Below are 22,933 nucleotides of genomic sequence, written 5' to 3' on the forward strand. Positions count from 1 at the left end.
CGTCTTCCGGGAGAGTCGTTAAGTTAAATAGGGGTCCCGTGTGACAGTGCTTTATTTACACTGGTGCATGATTAAGAACCTGGCCCCAATTCTCGGAACTTCTTAAGCTTAACAGGCTTAAGTTGCCTATTTCAATTAGCCCAAATACATACTGAAAATGGATTTTGATAAATGAAAAATGGTTTATTCTGATAATCATACAGATTATTCCTACAGAATTTCTAAAAGTACTTGAAGAAGTAAATATAAAACATTTTATAGAACAACAAAAATAGTGAGATTAGCTTAATCCTGTTACAAGGGACTTAAAGCTGCACTCTCACAAATTTACTATTTTTACATTTTTTTTTTGTCTTGGAATGAGCCATTTTTTGCGTAAATATCTCCAAACCAATGATATAAGATTGCTGACAAAAAATCCGATCGTAGATTTTCATATTTTCGTTCGAAAACTAATGTTTTATGGCTTAAACCGTTACTAACGGTTTAAGAAAAATGCATAAAACATCAATGTTTGACCTTAAATGTAAAAATCTGCGATCTAAGTTTTTGTCAGCAGTCTTATTTAACTGGTTTCTATGGATTTTCGCAAAAATTGGCGCGTTCCAAGACAAAAAAATAAAAAAAAGTTGTCAAAACGTTAAATCTGTGAGAGTGCAGCTTTAAGAAGTTTCGAGAAATTGGGGCCAGGGTTACTAAGCCGGAAAGTGCTTAGACTTTACTTGAAACCTGGGGTGGTATTCAGTATATAACTTAAGTTTATCTGATGGTTATACATCATTGACTTCATTCACTTTATTGGCCAGTTATTAATAACAAGTTATCCGATTCGCTACATCGTTCTTAGATCAAATTAAGACCAATATTGAATACCAGTCCAGACATTGATTATCTTGTGTATTCTTTAAAATATCTGACACAGATGTTCGGCTTTGCATTAAAGTACTTTTATAAATATGTAGGGAGGTGGATATTTATTACCCGTAAATGTTTGAATTTAGAGTATTAAATGGCAATTATAAATCAAAAGCTAACAGCGCTGGGAAATTTATGCAATAATTTACTTGTAATCGCGATGTTCCCATTGTTTATTAAATAGTCAGATAACATTTACATATTAAACAAACAGATTTATGGTCAGATCGGCAAACTTGACTTGTTGCCTACGACGGGTAAACCTCCCAAAATGTAAACAACCGCTGAAATAGTGCAGACGGTTATCAGGTATACCAATGAATTGACGATTATTCAGGGCAGTTTTTCAAATAAACAAATTACTTGACGGTAATTTTGTACGGTTTTTACCGAAATGCATGACGCTTATGCTGAAATGTTTCTAGGAGTACCATGTGCATGACGGAAATGCTGTACGGGGTTTAGGAATACTTAAAATTGACTGGTTATCAGGAACGATAATAATTTACGGTATTCAGGAACCAAAAAGTTCTTGTCCCAGTCAATTGTAAGGGTCTCCATCACAAATACGTTGATTTTTACTACTTCCTTTGCTGTCGTTGGTAATTTAGAATGCATTATTTTTAATCGGTTTGAAATATTCGGAACACCTCAGTAAATTTTCCGTCGAACAAAAACCCCGTATGTATGCCGGTTATATTGGTAGCAGTAGTTCTTGATTTTTTAGTAATAGTTAGTTGTAGTGTTTTAATTGATTGCCAGTAAAGAGTTTATTATTGCATAAAATAATTAAGATTTTCAAATGAAAAGTCATTAAGTTTAATTGCTCTTTTGAAATTACTACGCGCTCTAATCGCAGTGTAGTTAACCTGTTAAGATTTCTGACATTGTAAACCGTCCATATACATCCGAGGTTATTTTCGATGGAAAATGACCGAGGTGTTCCGAATTACTTTTCAGCTAGGGGATCCGGGGGCAAAACCTTTTCATTTCCGGAAAATAAGATATTTAGAGAACAATTGTGATACATATAGTGGGGCGTCTTAATAAGTATGTGCTGAACCTGTCCAAGTGTCTTAAGGCAACTGGCCAGCTAGGGGGTCCGGGGGCCCAGCCCCGTCCTTTTCGAAAGAAATATGATTTTGAGAGGTCAATTTTGATACACATAGCACAGTCCTCCAAATAAGTTTTGCTGAACCTGCCAAAATTTAAAAGCTAACCATTCGTGTTTCGACTTATGGAATTCATGCATTTTTTTTCATTTTTTGTTGGTTTTCTAAGATAAGGTAACCGATAATTGGAACGTTGAATTACTGATGAAACTATAGGCGAGATTAATAAAATTACTTGGACCAACGCAAATATAAAAGTATGATGAGTTTACGGTTAAAAATGTAATTTTCTTCATTTGATAAATGATACACAATTATTCAAAAATAGTTTACGGTACAACAGCCATTTAGCTTTTGAAAGAACAGAGCAATTTCACTTGTAAAATTACAGTTTTCATACAAAGATGATTATGGGGTTAACATTTTGAAGTTATCAGCTTAAGTTATTCTTTTTCGCCCTGGAGGTCATTTCTTTTTATATTTTAACATCTTCGTTAACAAAAATATGTGAAAAGGAAGAAACATTAGACGCAGTAACCCGAGATCTATTTAGACAAATATGTCTAAGATTTCATAAATATCTTCCGACTTTTGCTCTAAAGGGCGGTGATTATAATTCTGAAAGAGATTGTAATTAAAGTAACATAAATTATACAAATGAAAAGAAATAAAAATAGTGCTTAACAGATCTTTGTGACCATGCTGGCGCAATTATCTATAAGAATATAACTTGTTTCAAAGAATGTCGTGTTAAGGATACATTTTAAAGTGTTCACATAATTGACTATTTAACAATCTTGATTCTTTTCATAAACTGCTTCCTACGTATAAATTCTTTGCGTAAATGATATTCTCCTATCTCAGATAACTAGATCCAAAAATTTAACCATGATAGAAATTCTTATCTTGCCCACGGGCAAAGATAAAACAAGTACCCGTATGGAACTCCTTTTTAATGGTCATCCCAATGTTATTACCTCCCCTGTAGCATAATAGAAAACTTGTTTCGTGGCAATATTTGGAATGCTAATTAATTATTTCTCGCTTCAAATGTCAGCATAAAAAAGTTTTCACGCACCCTTCAAGAAATAATGCTTTACTCTTCTCAGAACTATTTAAAGAACGATTTGTCTATTAACATAATCTGAATCACTGCGCGCATATCCATGACAACCACGAATTATCACTTATCTACACGCACATTATTTTCACTACGCACAAAAGAGTTCCAGTGAAAAATACAGTTTTGCTTTATTTTGTTTACTTGAGGTGGGAGAAAAAGCATCTTCCATAGCCGCCTGTGTAAGAAAGGTTCATCCCGACCCTCGCGCAAGGTGTTCTGCGGAAACTCGGTAAACCTCGTTTCCGCAAAACACTCACGCTCGGGTCGGGATGATCTTTTCTTACACAAGTGGCTATGGAATATACTTATTGTGACAAACATTTTAGTGGATAGTACTCTCTATAAGTTTAATAACTGTAATGGTATTACCATGGTGGCTGATTTCTGCCAGTTCGTATTTTTGTAGGGAAAATTCAATCACACAAAAATGCGAAAACTCTTGGACGAAAACACACCGGATTATTATTTCGTGTTTTTGCCTCGATTTGGTGGCTTTTCGCTATAGTCCCGACATGTTGCGAGTTTCTGCATTTTTTTCTCGCATTTCGCATCATAAAGGCGTTGACACGAACTGACAGAAATAAGCCACCATAAATTCCTGTCCAATGTTTGGTATAACGAACGTAAATATATGTCATGTAATCTTACGGTAATACGTTAATTTGTTTCGAAGTTGATATAAGCGATGCCTATATTTACACTGTGTGTTGACATTTCGGATAGATGACCATTTAATCATATCACTTATAAATTCGTTGTTTACTTCTTTACAGATACCAGGTAGGAATGAAATTGATACTTTCAACGGCAATACCATTCGGAACTCCTCGGCCATTTTTTCAAAAACAACCTCGGATGTATGCCGGTACATCTGTTGAAGTAGTTCGTATTTTTTTGAATAAAAGCATTAATTAAATGTAGTGTTTAAGAGTTGTATTCATTGCTCTCAGTTTAAATTGATTGCCAGTGAAGGGTATTATTGCAAACATAATTACGATTCCCAAGAGTTAAGTCATAAATTTTAACTACTAAATAAGATTACTGCGCGATCTATTTGCAGCGGACTTAAACGTACCACTTTTTAAGTATGTAAACCGTCCATATACATCCGAGGTTGTTTTTGAAAAAAATGGCCGAGGAGTTCCGAATGCGGCAATACCTGACTCATTGCTTAATGATTACGAAGAGCTCGTTCGCAAAGCTCACTCCGCCCATTCTTAATCGTAAAGAATTGACTTCATGTTATCTTACTATTACATAAAACAAAGTGATAAATGCTAAACATGTACAGCACACTGGTCAGAAAACAGTTAAGGAGCATAGCAGTTCGGTTTATTTTCTGCGGTCCGCACTTTCATTTAAAAGTAAATTTTCAGCCATATTTAACAGAGTCGCTAACTTCACACCGCTAGGCCGCTAACTTCACGCTGCTATGCCGCTAGGCCGCTAACTTCACGCCGCTAGGCCGCTAACTACACGCCGCTATACCGCTAACTTCACGCCGCTAGGTCGCTAACTTCATGCCGCTAGGCCGCTAACTTCACGCCGCTAAACCGCTAGGCCGCTTACTTCACGCCGCTAGGCCGCTAACTTCACGTCGCATTGCCGCTAACTTCACGCCGCATTGCCGCTAACTTCATGCCGCTAGGCCGCTTACTTTACTCGGCTAAGTCGCTAGGCCGCTAACTTCACGCCGCAATGCCGCTAGGCAGCTAACTTCATCCCGCTTGATCGCTAACTTCACGCCGCTAAACCGCTAGGCCGCTAACTTCACGCCGCTAGGCTGCTAACTTTACGCTGCGACGCCGCTAGCCTCACACTGCTTTGCCGCTAACTTCATGCCGCTAGTCCGCTAACTTCACGCGGCTAGACCGCTAGCTTCACGCCACTAGGCCGCTAACTTCACTCCGCTATGTCGCTAACTACACGCCGCTTAGTCGCTAACTTCACGCCGCTAGGCCGCTAACTTCACGCCGCTAGACCGCTAACTTCACGTCGCATTGCCGCTAACTTCACGCCACATTGCCGCTAATTTCGTGCCGCTAGGCCGCTTACTTCACTCCGCTAAGTCGCTATGCCGCTAACTTCACGCCGCAATGCTGCTAGGCAGCTAACTTCATCCCGCTTGATCGCTAACTTCACGCCGCTAAACCGCTCGGCCGCTAACTTCACGCCGCTAGGCCGCTAACTTCACGTCGCTAGGCTGCTAACTTCACGCTGCGAGGCCGCTAGCCTCACACTGCTTTGCCGCTAACTTCATACCGCTTTGCCGCTAGCTGAATGTCGCTATGCCGCTAACTTCACACCGCTAGGCCGCTTAATTAACGCCGCTAGGCCGCTGACTTCACGCCGCTATGCCGCTAACTTCACGCCGCTAGGCCGCTTTCTTCACGCCGTTATGCCGCTAGGCCGCTAACATACGCCGATAGACCGCTAACTTCACGCCGCTATGCCGCTAATTTTTGGCCGCTATGCTACTAGACCGCTAACTTCACGCCGCTATGCCGCTAGGCCGCTAACTTCACGCCGCTATGCCGCTAGGCCGCTAACTTCACGCCGGTAGGCCGCTAACTTCACGTGCATAAATAAAACACGAAGAGAGCGTTACAACTTTCTCCCGAAAAACACAAAGAAAGTCAGGGTTTTTTGGGCGGATTCTACTTAAGATTGAAGTTGATAATTTATTTGTGTTGTATTTCTTTCATTCAGTCATTCATAATACTTCAGAGCCAAAGATCAAACGAATTGTACTATTTATACAATGAGTCATGTTTAGTGGTCATTAATTTGGTCCACATAAACGATTAGCTTAGTATATTATCAAACTTATGAATGGACATCTTTATATACTACGGGATTAACGCTCTAAACAAGGTCCTCCGCCTTACGGGCCATTCATATAAATGACGACAACGATATTTTTGTAATCTGTGTATTCGTTAATCTTTTATCAAGTACCCCGCTGAGGGGTACAGACAGCGTAATTAGAGAATGGTTACCAATTCAAGACAAGACAATTATGTGGTAAATAGTTCAGAAGATACCGTCTCCGAGATCAGAAACACATCTACTATAAGGTTCTAAACACTGGCACCCGATTTTCAAACTCAATCATTTATTTTTAAATACAAAAAAAATCTGATAATTCAAAACCAAAAATTGAGTTTGAAAATTCGGTACCAGTGGGCCCTGAGTGATGTTCGCGAATTTCCTCTTTTTTGTAAAATTTCTGTCCTGTCTTTGACATCCCGGGTGACCAATAAAAATGTCCAAAATGAAAAAAAATATAAAATTGAAACAAAAACATGATGTTCAAGGTCAAGAATTAGCCTATATAACACATAAAGGCACTATGAAGTAAGTTGGTCTGTTAAAAGAACTGTGTACCACTACTTTCTTAATATAACTCTTATAGGCAGTTTCGCTACACTCGATTTCTCAAAAGTTGGCAATAGCTGTTGTTTTTTTTTCCTCATTTTGCTATTTTAGTATCAAATGGCAAACCGCAAGACAAGCAAATCAAGTGGTAACTATTTGATATTTCAGAACATATCGTCCCAAAATTCCCAAACACATCATTGACTTAATGAGTTGCAGTTGAGATCTGTTTTTGCTAACTATCTATTCTGATTTTGACTTTCTTTTTTTTATCATTCTACTCTTTCAGACTTTCCAATATGAAAGAGGTAGATATTTCATTTTTCACATTTAGCCGAATGTTCGGAACTTGGTTCAAGTTAACAACGCGAATAAGGAGGTCGTTGTTAGGTTTTAAAGGTGAACGGTTCGACGATATATATATATATATATGTAATTACAGTCAAAACACGCCATGTCGAAGTCGTCGGAACCTCGGCTAAATACTTTGAGATAACGAAAGTTCGATATAACCGTCATACAAAACATGCCTAACATAACCCAGCATCTTCGAAAACAGTTCGACATAACCCGAAAATCGACATAACAGAGTTCGACATAGCGAATTGAATATGTACAACAAGTACAGCTTTAACCTTTGTCGCAAATCGTGTAAGAAATACCACAGATCACAAGTGTATCCAGTACACTTCCACAGCAGTAAACATTTGAAAGTTAACAACGTCAACGATGACGTTAACAACGTTGTTAACAGCAACGTTTTAAACAATCGGCACAATGATTACGTTGTAACAAAAGCTACGAGTACGAATGTCACATTTCATATGTGAAAATGCATAGAATCCAATTTAGTATATCTGCATATAAATCCCAAGTGCTATATATAATAATACGTTACATATAAAAACCCAGGGCATTAATACATTAAAGTATGCGTTTCTTAGTCATAACACTAGCGGACTCAGGGGCGGGGCGCACCCGGCTTGCGCCCTCTCCCCCAAATTTACTTTTTATTTCAATATAGGAGATAAAAATTTAAAGCATTACGCCCAAAATGCTCCATTTTACTTTAAACCAATTTAATTTTGGTTCCGATGGAGAGGAGCAAGTCAAAAGGTTACGCCCCTAAATTACGCCCCCCTTCCCCTCTAACATCAACTTCTAGAACCGCCCCTGCATTGACATGATTAATCTAGGCACTTTCTGCACCCATCAAAATTCCCTGTGCATTCTGGAATGGGGTGATGACGGAGATATCAAAAGAACAAACACATTCTGTTGCTATTGTTGTCACTCATAATTTATTTCTGAAAAAAAAACACACGAATATTTATACCGCCAGGAACGTTTAAGAGCTTTTGAGCTTTGGTAGGCGCAGAGGGATGTTATTAGGAGTTAAAATTGTATAAATGCATCTGCAGCCGATCTGGGGTGGTATTCATACAACTTCATAAGTCATTTCCTAACTTAAGTCTTTCCTAATTTAATGATATGAAATAAAAAAATAAAGGAATTTTCAAAATACTTTATTTTTATTGGCCTATTTGAAAAACATACTTTAATGTTAAAATATCTCATAAATTTCTTGCAATTGGCTATGAAAAATGATAAGAATTCGACTTAAGTTAGGAATTGGCTTTAAAAGATGTTTTGTAAATGTTATAAATGTTATTTTAAGCTTTAATAGTTCGTTTATATTATTTTCTTTTTAGTTCGATTGTGACTTAAGTCTGACATTAGAAACACGTTCAAATAAATCCGTTTCCTGATCAGAAACCAGTAATGCAATGGTGTCCATTTGAGGAGGTCATGGGAAGGTACCCCTGGTGGTGATCGAGCCACTGTTCTCTTGAGTGACAGGCGGACGGACTCCTTTACCACAAGCCCACTCGCCCCTACCTATGCTTATATATTTCGAAACCAACGACGATTGTTAAACATATAATTACATCATTATCATAACCATGGTTACCCATTACGATGAAGAAATCAACTTCGACCCTTGAAGCGAGAGTGGTCTAGTGGTATAGGTATCCGCCTCTCACCCAAGAGGTTGCGGGTTTGATCCCCACCAGGGATACTTTCGAATGGTCTCTAAAAAATGACACAGAACTGATTTTTGCCCAGGAAACGGACTCGAGAGTGATCATATAAGCTATCATTGCTTTCGTCACATTCGAGCCTTAATAAATTAGTATAAACTAACCCGGCACACCACAGGAATACAACCCGGAAAGCAGACCTACCTTGCGTTTACGATTATCGGGGCACTAATTAAAACTTTTTGGCGTACATGCGAACGTTTATATTGTGGATTCTAGAAGATTTATCACTGGGTATAAATATCCTCAAAATATGGCCTTGCATGCGAATCGCGCCCATCCCCAGATAAAAATCTACAGTTGGCGAGACAATTCCCATCACCAACACAAGCCAAAACCCATTGCAAGACTAAAATGCATTATTTTCCCAAAGTCTGATGAAATGTTATTACTTTTCTGGTATGAATATTTATGTAGAAATAAGCGAAAACCGTAATTAATCATGTTCAAACAGATGCCTGTGTCAAAACCGGAAATTAGCCTCGTTCCGATCCATTAGAATGGTACGGCAAAATTACGACACGAATTCGAATTTTGTGGAAAAGAAGAAACCGTCCAAAACGAATGTTGCATTTGGCAACAGAGAAAAATATATTCATCAATGATAATGTCTTGACAACTCATCCAGCGGTGAGTCATTTATTTTCTCTGAAATAAAAAAGAAAACGGTATTCATCATCCACTGGATTATTTCTTCGTATTACAAGTAAAAATACCAATTTTAAAAACCGAAAATGGCACACTATAATTCATTATATATTCTCATATTTATTTATTTGTAAATGTGTTTTTTCTTGCAAAATTAAACAATTCGATGAGAAATCATTTATTTTTCAGGATGGTGTTAACGTGGTCTTCTATGATAGTATTTCCATTAAACAAACGAATAGGTTATGTACGATCACAAAATCATTTCGTCTAGTATCTAAAGGGGCAAATGGTTAAGGTTAGGTGCAAAAAGCATAATTCGTGTACAGATTAAAAAAAATCAGCCTATATAAAAATGGGTTTTAATTAATAGCTACGTGGCCACAAATTTCCTAGTTTATGAAGCGCAAAAATAGAGCTGATATCCTTTTTTTTATCTGTACACAAAGCATATGCTTTTGTTTTTGTTCTGATCATAAGAGTAAAATGAGTAAAAAATTCATTGCATTGAACATGCATCTATCAAGTTCAACCTTTATTGTGCCTCTTTAATGGTTAAATCATGCAATATTCAATCAAATTAGTATCTTAAATACCATCTAGCCTTACGGTACGTACAAATAGAAATGTAAAAAACTGTTAAATTTCAGTTTTATATCTAGATGTTAAAAGGAGTTGAGCAAATTTTACGACATAAGATTTTATCAGATATTGGCTAAAAAACATTTGAATTTACGTAAGTGTTTCTACAACATAAATGTGTTTTTGTGTCAAAACATTCAAGTATACCCGTTCAATAGTGTCTTGTGGCTTTGTGGTTATTGCTTCTATTTTACGAATTTTTGGTAGTAACAAGAAAGTGTATTTAAAATTTTAAATCATATTTTTTGGTATTGAAAACCACAAGTCATTGTTGATCAGATTGTTGACACAAAATGCATTTATATTGCTCATTTTTCCGAAAAAAAAAATGCAAATGCTTTTAGAGACAATAGCTCATAAAGATCTTCTTTCGTTAATGGTGCAGAGGATCGAAAACTATAGCTACTCAAAACTCAATATAGCTTGAACTTTTAAAACATTTTTATGTTTGTCCTTCCCACCCACTTTTGCACTGTGGCAGACTCTTAAATAAGACATTTTCTGAGGGAAAAGATCGAATAATCATAGCTTACCTTTAAATGCCCATTATAGACGAAACAATAATTCAACAAAGACTATAAACCATGTGCAGAATACATACAGACGGATCTACATCGTTCATAAATCAAACACGAAGGCGAAGTTTAAAGAACAGTATTTAAATCAAAATGATCAAACAGCTTTTGAAGCCAACAATTATATGCATACGCCTAATAAATTACTAATCTCTTTGAATCAAAATAGCAATTAAAATGTAGCCACGCCAGGGGGGCTAGTCAATGATTGGTTTTTATTATTTTTCGTCTAAGTGAGTGTAGTTTTTTAAGACAATGGTCCTCCGAGTATGATATATCTCCGACGCTGGTCGGCGCTTTGTACATTTTTTTATCAATAATTGGTGATCACTTTATCAATAATAAATCTGCCACCATGTTTTTTTTCGAGTTTGGCTTTTAATAAAAAGATGAAAATACAACCGGTGGAGCGGGAGAGGGGGGGGGGGTGACGTCCGTTCCGAGCTCGGGAAAAGACGGAGGCACGAGCTGGCTAGAACCATAAATGTCAACAGACACATTGCAAATGTATCGTAGGAGCCATGATAGATAATAAATATAAGCAATTAATGGCTACATCTTCAGACAATGAAATAGCAGATAGTCCATCAATAAGTACTAGGCTTAATTATTAAGAATTTCAACTTTCGTGGGTGATAAAAGGTCCGCCTCCTACCGCTCATCCGATAGACATTCCCTATCAGTATGTCATTGACAATGTGTCAGCCAATGAGGTTGTATTATAAGTAAGTTAAATGACCTGAAGTAACACCTTAATGATTAAGAAAGGCTCGATCGCTACGCTCACTCCATCCATTCTTAATCATTAACTCTTACTCTTACATAACAAGCTTTTCTTCATTTAGATAAAATTGAAGCACTCAATTCTAAGTAAAGTCCCCTCCTGAACAACTACCTGTATTATGTTGTTTTTATGAAGATCTTAAGATCACATTCAATATGGCAGTAATATTCATAATAATCCCAGAATTAATTCAGCCCCATAATGCTATATTTGTGCGCTTTGTTGGATTAAAATATGCCTTTTTAAAACTCTGTGGGTTGACTGTTTATAAATTAGTCAAATTCTTTAAAACATCAGGCACCGCATCAGCTGCCCTCTGACGTTTTCCGCATTTTTTTTGTCGAAACGAAGGTATTTTTGTTAACTAAAATGTCAATAAAAAGTTCAGTTTTACAGGTAAATTAACGAGGCATTGCTTTCGCAATTAACTCCAAACGCCAGATTACGGACAGATTGACGTTGAGTCGCCAATAAGTTGATTTTTATTGCAACTAGGGGGCGTTTAGGTCCAGACATGCGCGTTAAGTCGGCGCGTGGTGATTACAACGCGCGCCGTCGATGAAATTGGGGGTAATCCGAATGAAATAAGCAGACATAATCTTAAAAGTGTTGTTTAAGATTGTATCTTTATTGATTATAATATTAGCCTTACGATGATATGCCAGAAATATAAATTTGAAAACAATTTACAACATTTCGTACATAAGCGTTAAATCTTTTCTTATCTAGATATGAGGAAAAAGGTATTTAGTCGGTAGCAGTAAAAAAAATCTTAATGCAGAAACACTTATAGTATTGCACCAGTCAATTGTAACCACGCCCACACCAGGTCCGGGGAATAGCGGGGACTGTGTATCCGGTCCAGCCAAGCCCGGGTAAAAACCCTGTTCTTTGGGGACGAACTGGTGTGAAATCCACGCTAAATGCCCTTGCACCCCAGGGACCCTAGGTAAGGCCCATTCCCCGCTATTCTTGGCACGAAGACAAAACCATCGCATTCACCCGGCACTGCGGGGCCACCAGGAAGGCAAAAACATCGCTCATTTCCCCGGTATATAACCGGACCTAGGGGGATGGGGTGGGGTGGTGGTGGGGGGGGGGGGGGTACAACTGACAGGTGGATGAAAATGTCAGTACTATTTTGTACGCAATGACAACTAACATCATAACAACACGGTATGCACACTCTCAATTTAATTGATACGGAAAGGGAATAAAATAAATAAAAAAACTAACATTTTCAGATATATCCCTGAAACCGCAGGTCAATGTCGTTAAGGTCGTAATAAATTATGATAGCTAATCATGTTACCGCTTCAACCACAACGCACTACTAATCCAATTTCCAAAATAGATTTTTGAACCCAGTGATAAATCTTGCTAAATAATAAATGAATCGGGCCATATGCCATAACATCAGAGTCATTATGACAAATAAACAGCGGGTTTTAATTATTTTATACATTAATTGGCTTAGCGTTCGAGGACCACATCAGAGGTGTTACGAATGACGGTGGTTATTAGCGATAAAATCAGAGGAACTCCGCGGGGTTACAGAGACCGTTAAAATAGAGCTTGGTCCGAAAATTCAGGTGTCGCGCTAACATGACTAAAGGTCTTGATTATATCTTAATCTGGCCAGACGCTGTCTTTTAATGAAAATTTATTTTAACCGTGCCTCGGAGACACTCGTCTGTCGCCCAAAACTAAACTGAAAATAAATTAAGATAGCTGCGTAATAAACTAACAAAATACAGACTTCTTTTGACTCCGACATGTAGCGTAGAGTCGCTAGTGATCGTGATAAAAGTGTCACTAATTAAAGCTTAAATATACAGTCGAAACTCGCTATGTCGAAATCTGTTATCTCGATGTTCAGATTATGTCGAACTTTTTTTCGAATATGTTAGGTTAAGTGAGACATGTTGTATATGTCGGTTATATCGAACTTTTGTTATCTCGATGTATTTCCCGAGCTCCCGACGACTTCGACATTGCGAGTTTTTACTGTACATCCATAAATATATGAAATGAAGCCTTTAGGAAGGTAACCAGTATAATTCAATAAAAAAGTGAAATAATTAAGTGTTCATGGACCGGTTTACGAAGAAAATCATACTCCCTGACGTTCCAAGGCTGCGACCATGTCATTAAATATGATATTTAACTGTTTCTTAAATTGGCATCTTTAAGTTTAATCGTCATATCATATACTTGATTGTATACATTAACATTTAATTTCGTATTTAATTACATTTTACGGCATTCCTACCAACAAAAAACAAGCTTTATTTTACAAGCATATGGATGGATAGTGGTGATATGAATGTGTGTGTGAAGGGGGGGGGGGGGGGGGTGCATTCACGGTCCAGAACAACCATTATTGACCATAGTACATATAATGTATTACAATATGGTAATATAGTTACAAAATAAGGGTGAACACAAAAAGGAATAAAATATCACACAATAAGTCTTTTGTCATACGAACATACACCTAAATCAGCTATGATATTGAATTCACCATTGGGCGGATTGTTCAAAACAATATTAAAGTTAACAACGTTGTTAACGTAATCGTTGTTAACGTAATCGTTGTTAACGTAATCGTTGTTAACGTAATCGTTGTTAACTTTAAAATGTCCACTGCGCTTGACAGTTTCATGGATACACTTTTGATATGCAGAATTCGTAACAAGATTTGAAACACCGTTTTCAGCAGCATTTGTTTTATTTAATTATATGAGCACATCAAAAACTAATTCACATTTGAAAGTCAACGACGATGGAGTTTTTTTCACAGTGGCGTTGATAACAGTATCAATGTATCCATCAGTCTAGTCATACAATATTGTAAATTGCAATAATTGAAACATTTATATCAATAATAAAACGCGGCCAGCTTTATACTAAACAACACAGACCTAACGTCTGATTTCTCAATAGCCTCATAGCAATAAACATCAATTTCTTAATCAGAAATAGGCGGTCTTTCAATCAAGAACCAATCAAAACTTATACCATATCAATATTCATGAGATTATCATTTGATATAAAGATATTCAGCTTTTGAATTAAATAAACTTCTCAACGGTTTGCAGATAAGGATTTTGGCAATTTCTTCTATTCAATATAAAGGATGTTTCGTCAAGTACTTGAGGGAGAGAGATACTGCTAAAGAATGCAATATATCAATTGCAAATGTACTATTAGTAACATTTATAGAGGAACTACTGCTCTAAACTTCCGTCTCTTATATGAAAAAACTCAGGTCAAACTTTAATCTCAATCTCAACTCACTGAATCATATATACAGTCTAAACTCGTTATGTCGAACATTGTTATCTCGATGTTCTGATTATGTCGAAGTTCACTGTTAAGAGAGACATGTTTAATATGTCGGTTATATCGAACTCTCGTTATCTCGAAGTATTTACCGAGGTCCCGGTGACTTCGACATAGCGAGTTTCGACTGCAATAAGAAAAGTTATAAAAAAAATCTGATGTGTTTTTATATTTCTTTAAAAGTGCATTTATTTATAGAATATGTGAATTCAAAAGAAACAAAATATACAGCAAAAAAAATGTAATTTAGTAGAAATCCATGTTTTCGACAATTACTCAAGTATAGTTTCGGCTCTATAGTTAGTTTCTTTGAAATATTGACCGTTGAACAGGTTCAGTAATATTTTAGGCTGAATGCCACTTAAATTTATACAGGTCATATGGCACCAAAGCAGGATTTCATTCCCACGAAAGTGTCATAAATATGGTCTCAGTCTTTAAAGGCAACAGGTGAGCCTTACCCACAAAGTTTATGTAACACCTCATCCCCTCTATTTTTTGTAAGGGGCGAGAGACCTTGAAAACCCCGACTCGTGGCTTCATTTAAAGGTGCCTTTGATGCTGAAAAACAGTCTCTATTTTAAATTATGAAAAGGAGAAGAACCTTAGTCGAGTAAAAACCGCAGTCGATTGAAATACTAGATAAGCTTACTCCGTCGAGCGACGAACAGACCGTACTCCTACTTGTAACGTCTAGTGAGGTGTGATGTTTTAGATAGGGTGGCGACGCGAAAAGACTATGCCCGACTGTCGACACCGTGAAAAGACGCTGCCCTTCTGTCTGAATAGCCCAGCCGACGACATAGAAAGAAAATAAGAGTCAATGATTATTTCATTAAGGTATATTTTACTGCTTAAGACAGTATTTAAACTGGGGGAGTGAATATATTATGTTTAATGCATGTTTCGGTCTTATTTCTTTGCACTGCGAGTTTTTGAAGTAAGACTTTGAAAAGCAAATAAATTAGATGAATGAGTAAATACTGTGAACAATTTGAAACGTCATGAAGGAATGTTTATCATATAGTGTTTCGGTGCAGAATAAGTTATTAATTAATTCAACTTTAAATGGATGGGAATTAAGTGCAAAAATGTAAATGAATTGACGAAAACTATGCAAATCAGAAGGATTTCATTTTGCAGATGGCCGGTTCTTGCGTTTTAACATTAAAGGTAATTTATCTACTTATCTTTGTTTTAAGGTAAGCCATCCATCATTAGTACAAAAAAATGCTACTGGTAAAGTTTCATTTTCAAAGCAATAAAATGTTTAAGTTTTATTTGTTAGTGTTCACCGAGAGCCTTCTTTATATACATGTAGGCAGTGTGTAATTGAAGAAATGAATTAGCGATGGACTATTACTCCCAATAAAGATTTACCACAATTAATACAATTGTTTTCATATACTAAAAAGGATGAATACATATCGAAAAGAATTGTTCTTATGAAGAATTCCGAGTTAAATTTGAAAGGAAGGTGCAGAAAACACGATTTTTCTACCTTATGAGACTATAGTAGATCGCAGTAAATCTTTAAGCACTCACCAATTATTGAATACTTTTTTGTTTTTAACTATTAAATACACTGTTACAATTTTGTTATCAGTTATTAATATTTTCCATAAATGCATTATTTAGCAAGTATTTAAATGTTTATCACTCAAAATTTATGTTTGTAATACATGTGTATTGATTTTGAATAAGAGTGTCACTTTAATAAAATCGCTCATTAATCATAGTACTTTTTTGTCCGTTTTTTCACCTCCTTTTAGCATATTATATCATAATAGTACTGTCACTGTGTTGTTTCTCAAAAATGAAATCCGTGCACATACAATAAAATGGTTATTCAACATAAATTAAAATAATCTTGATGCTGATACCTAAAATGCGATGACACATCTTCGCATTCCAATCAGGGATGGCTTACCTTAAACAAAACATATTATTCCGCACAGAATTATTCATTTAAATCTTTAAAAACGGAAAGACCACGCCCGAAAATATTGTTCTAACTACTGGACATTAGAAATATTCGCTATTCTACATAATTAATTATTTAACATCTCGGAGTTAAGGAAATAATTATTTGTGCTTTGTATAAATTAAAACAATCAGAATTTTTTAAAAAAAGTTCTGAAATTAAACTCGAATGTAGACTTTATAATTATTCTCTTTTTTTCTTTTCTTGTTGTATTGTTATATAATTTAGTTTATGTTCGACATGAGACGTAAACTTTTTTTTTTGATTCCACTTATCCTAAAGACCCTATAATTTTCTTCCCGACCCGTGTGGATTTTTTTTTCGGTATTTCCTAAAAATGTGCATTCTCTTTTGAGTGAACATGTTTTAATTTGACCATTTTATACATTTTTCTAAAATGTTGATATACCCTGATATAGGTCGGTTAAGTAAAGAACCCCGGTTCTCCAAAATGAATAAAATAGAAGAAAAAAAAGTTATACCTATCTACCATATTTTTCGGATATGATAAATAATATTAATAAAGAATTATTTTTGCCTAGCTTTATATTGAATTAAATGACCATGTACTCATTTATAATTGAATATGAAATAAGCATTTCAATGAAACAAAGGTTAAGGTTTCCCTAAAATAACGGTATTAATAAGTAATTAAAATCTTCTAACGATAGGACCCATATTGTTCATCATCTGTAATATTTAAATATTGTAATATGTCCTTATTGGTAGCCATGGTAATCGTAACAGCACCATCTTTATTAAAACATCACCACCACCACCATCACCATTAAACCACCACCACCACCACCACCACCACCTCCACCACCACCACCAACAACAACAACAGCAACAACAACAAACATATATATGTTATAATCCTTTAAGTGTCAAATACTCATGATAAATGTTCTAAATTTCATATTTTTTTTATAAATTCTATATTATCATCTGACTTAATTTATATCAATATTTAACAATAATCTTTAATAAAAACAACTACCCTTATTCCATAACATTATTCCCGTCAGATTAAAAAAAAAACCCTCATGATCATCAATTCCTAATTTTATGATTGTTTTCAATATTAAATATTATTCTCTCTGAACAAATACTTTAATAGTTGAACATATTATATGGCCTTTTGAGAAATAAAATACCTGTCTAAAATTTCATTTTATTTCCATCCAGGAGCCATGAAGTGCTCTTAACATTATCAAGAGGATCTTAAACCAGGCTTAAGAAATTTTATTTTAACATAGAACTTATGATCTACAGGTGATAATTCATTTTTTTTCTGGCATTAAACTGTATGTTTGAATTTATTTTAATCTTTTCAGACAGTTTAATGTTCCGAAGATAAGCGCATATCATTTGTGTTTATAATAATTTCATAAAATAATTTGATTATTTGAATAATTCACATTTGAAGTACTTCAGGTGGTAGGCTAGTGCACACATTTCCTTTATGTTATATTCATTAATTACTTAAAAGTAATAAGCAGAACGAATGCAATAATGGTCCATGAAAAAAAGGTGATTTTGCTGCTGCTGCTGCTGTTGTTGTTGCACCAGATGATGATGATGATGATGTTTATAATTATTATTATTATTATTATTATTATTATTATTATTATTATTATTATTATTATTATTGCTTCTTTTTATACTGCTACTGCTGCTGGTGGTGATTATTCCGGTGAAGATGATGATGATGATGATGATGATGATGATGATGATGATGATGATGATGGTGGTGGTGGTGGTGGTGGTGGTGGTGGTGGTGGCGGTTGTGGTGATGATGATGAATATGATGATGATGATGATGATGATGATGATGATGATGATGATGATGATGATGATGATGATGATGATGATGATTTAACCAATATGATACCGCTTCTATTGATACTGCTACTGATACTGCTAATGATGATGGGGATAATTATGTTAACGACGATAATTTAACAAAGACTGTGACGACAATGATGATAATGATATTGATGGCAACGACAAAAACAAAACCGTGAGATATTTCGTGTTTAACGCACGTAAATCGGATAAACATGAATAAATTATACGAATCGTTAAAATAGATAAATCTACAAAAAAAACGTCTATGAAAAAACATTAGTTTTATTGATAGACAATGTTGCACATACTTCAAATAAACGACGGGACCTTTCATGACTAACCGGCATAGCACAAACATTTACATAATTTTGACGAAAGTTTTATATATAGGCAAATATTTTCACAAGTTATAGATTATTGATTGAAAACAATCCGTCGGAGTATATTCAGTGATGTATACGTTATTTTGGAATATTTAATGAGTTAACATCTAAAGGTATTAGTGCGGAAACTATCATGTAATGTTTTACTTACTCGCAAAAAGGGTTAAAAACGTGATTTAACTCTATATCGAAAACTGTTCAAAGGATATAATTTCAATAATTCACGTAGGTAAGGATTTTTTCATTGGAAACAAATATAGTATAATTTATTTACTACTACTTCTACTACTATTTTTACGACAACAACTTTAACTAATGAAACAAAAGTAGTTTAGAAAGATTTAAGTATTGGTGTTGTTGCTGGTGGTGGTGGTGGTGGTGGTGCCGCCGCCGCTGTTGCTGCTGCTGCGGATGATGATGATGATGATGATGATTGTGGTGGTGGTAGTTGTGGTGTTGGTGCTGCTGCTGATGATGACGATGATCATGATGTTCATGATGATCACGATGTTTATGAAGTTTTAATTTGAATTTCGTTTTCAATGATACATTTCACTTAGTTTAAGTGCTAGAACACAGAGCAATAAAACTCCGCATGCATTTGTATCTGTAATTAATAAGTCTGGTTGTTATCGTTTATAATGATTTCATTGCAAGTATAAGAACCCTGTCTCCAGCCATAGTCAACATTAACCATTCAATGGCTTTCCTTTATTTACCAACTCAATACATTTTTCGACATCTATTGCTCGCTTTTTTGAAACAATCAGACATCATGACCCCAACTTTTCGTCCAAAAGAAACACTTTTCGGCCAAAAGAAAAACAAATTACCGCAATGGCGGTCTGATTTGTAACAATTAGCAGTTTAATATCGTAACTCTATGATCAAGCTAATAAAACTGTCAAAGTTTCGTTTCTGGGGAATTGGACAAGGTTTTGACATTGGCGACGAACGAGGGTGTCAAAATATCGACAGACTAATTAATTGGCTAGTGGCAGTATGTATTTTCGCGGAATGTATGGCACAGAGATTAATCAATCAATAATAATTGCATGAATAATACTTTTATGACTTCTTGGCACTCTGTCTATATAATAACATGGTTCCATAAAATATTTATTACATTTGTCATAGCGTATTACGAAAGCATGAAGTCGAGTCAGTTGAATATATAATAATCATTGATATTCGTAAATATAGAAAAATACAGACGGACATTAGCATAATATCTAAGTTTGTGCACGTGTATTTTGTGACGAACATAACATAATACTTATATTTCTAGTTTATGGTATATTTCAAGGTAAAACTTTTACTTTGTTTTATTTGTTGACTTTGTATATTAATGGTTGTAAATATTTGACCAAACAAAAATTCGGAGTATTTAAATTCTATTTTACAATAAGCTGGGCTAGTTCATAATGTGATACATCAATAAAATGCATTTCTTGTTAACAAACTTCCGTTTTCAGTGCAGTTCGAGACAGATTCGCCGACGCAGTGTCGGCCTAAATATTTGTGTCTTAACATTTAAATGTTTTCTCAATCTATTGTACAAAATGTAACATCTCTTAATTAGGGAGTGATGTCTTATTAACGATGTCGAACATACATTTTACTCTTTAATCTTACTTTATAACAAGCTATCGAAGATAAAATAATCATTTAATTATACGAAACATCCGAAATGCGGCTCCTAAAATAGTGTATATTTGGGTGACAGTACATAGCAGTAACTCATACATTAATATCTATGTCAGGTGCATAGCTTTGTCATATTTAAACATTAAAAACGATTTTTTAAGGTCACGTGAGTTTAAGTAAAACTTTTATTCAAAATCAATACATACGCATGTATAACAAACATAAGTTTTGAGTGATGAACTTTAAACTTCTTACTAAATAATGCATTTATGGAAAATATTAATTACTGATAACAAGATTGTAACCGTGTATTTAATTGTCGAAAACGCAAAAAATATCAAATGATTGGTGAGTGCTAAAAGATTTACTGTGATCTACTATAGTCTCATAAGGTAGAAACACCGCGTTTTCTGCACATTTCGTTCAAATTTAACTCGGTATTCTTCATAAGAACTATTGGTTTCGACATTTATTAATCCTTTTTGGCATATTAAAACTATTGTATTAATGGTGGTAAATATTTGGGAGTAAAAATGCACCTTTACGTTAAAACGTCGAAGTCGTCGGGATTTCGGGAAATATTTCAAGATAACGAAATTTCGATATAGCCCACATACAAACATGACTTCCTTAACCCAACATATTCGAAAAGAAGTTCGACATAAGCAGAACATCGAGATAACAGTATGTTAAATCCAAGAACATTTTAACAATCTCATTCCCGATAAATAAAATAACTTCAAAGCGTATTAAATTTTTAAATGCATGTATTGTTTTGTTTTCTTAAAACAAAAGTTATTTAGAGTATTTTAAAAAAAAATCGAATAAAATAGATTTACCTTGATGTAAATAGTTCAAGTGGGGATAAAGACGATATTTAACCAGATTGGATGATAAAATTGCTTCAGAAATGTAAACCGCGGTCATATCTATAACAATATTGATACTTTTACCTAATGTCACTAAGTTGTCAGACATGTTGAAATTAAACATACAACCCCGATACAATCACTTAAATGGATGTTTTCAATTAATGACAGGCCGCGAATAGCGAAAAGAACCGTAACATCCTATGTTTGTGTATATACATGTCAACAAGTGTTTCACAAATTGGCCGATCCGTGGTCTGTTTGTGTATATACATGTCAAAAAGTGTTTCACAAATTGGCCGATCCGTGGTCTGTTTGTGTATATACATGTCAAAAAGTGTTTCACAAATTGGCCGATCCGTGGTCTAGTGGTAACTCACTTCAATGCCAAGCCAGAGGTCGCAGGTTTGATTTACCGCCGTACCACTAATATGCCAATCGTCTCCAGGGAGGGACGTTAAATGGATGTCCCTTGTGACATAACCGTGCAGGGTAGCTCTACCCAGGGCTACATTCTGTCTGTGCACTATGCTCCAAAAACACTATTTGACTAATAGTCTTATCGAAGTACTCGTCGAATAGACCTAGTCCGAGTGCGAGTATAAATAAAGTATCAAAGACTTAGAACACTGTCGAATTATTGTGTTTACTGTAAAACTGTAACATACACTTGGATAAAAAGTTACTTTGAGAATTATTATTATTATTATTATTAGTATTAATATTATTATTATTATTATTATTTTTATTATTATTATTATTATTATTATTAGTAGTAGTAGTAGTAGTAGTAGTAGTAGTAGTATATTATTATTATTATTATTATTACTACTACTACTACTACTTCACAACTATACTAAAAGCAACATGTTTTAAGGACTATTTGCCTGAGAGAAAGAGCACTGCCACTTACATATTTTATTAATCTACAGACAAAACTCGCTATACAACTTAAATTCTTAAATTAATGTTTGGTTAATTTTAATGGTAATGAAACTCAATGTACATTTTATCTAGTACCCGCCCATCCTAAGGTGATGTATTCACTTTGAAGTTATCAAAAATAAAATCAACATCTGTCTAACCAGTTATACCCAAAAGCATCTTTCACAATAGTTTTTATATGGGAATAATGACATTAAGTATTATGATACATTCACTGATGACAACAGATTATTTTAGCAATCAAATGTCAAACGCTTTAAGATTTTATAACCCTTTTAACGAAAGAGTACCATAATTTTTAATAAGCAGTTTGGTATACATACTAATAATTCTTAATAAATCTGGCACAATATTTATATCATGAAAAGTGTAGACCGTACAGTGCACTGTGAACTATGTGGACTTAATTTTCACAAGATTTAAATTATGATGAATTGGATTTTGTAAATCTTATACGGTACATATTTATCTATCACATCAATTATCAAGGACATCTTTGAAAAATACACACCGCTGAAATCAGTATTACCACTGCTCTGCCAGGGTCACACATTTCATAAATAACATTTTCACAAAAATGTGTGAAAATTATGGTAACAAATTTCACAATGGTGAAATAATTACTTTTAA

The 22,933-nt window shown here is 34.9% G+C and overlaps 1 protein-coding gene across 5 annotated transcripts in view; it reads left to right on the forward strand.

The window, feature by feature from the left end:
- The first annotated feature begins 15,356 nt into the window (after positions 1-15,356).
- Positions 15,357-22,933, forward strand: part of LOC128241408 (BMP-binding endothelial regulator protein-like) — a 76,219-nt gene continuing 68,642 nt past the window's right edge. For 2 of the 5 annotated variants that reach the window (XM_052958323.1, XM_052958325.1), the window contains exon 1: positions 15,496-15,797. The gene's annotated coding sequence lies outside the window, so the exon portion shown is untranslated. Of the gene's footprint in view, positions 15,465-15,495; positions 15,798-18,919; positions 19,072-22,933 lie in introns of those variants that run through there. The other 3 variants (XM_052958327.1, XM_052958324.1, XM_052958326.1) reach the window with 3 other exon arrangements.

Source organism: Mya arenaria, chromosome 7 (assembly GCF_026914265.1).
Source record: "Mya arenaria isolate MELC-2E11 chromosome 7, ASM2691426v1".
NCBI lineage: Eukaryota > Metazoa > Mollusca > Bivalvia > Myida > Myidae > Mya > Mya arenaria.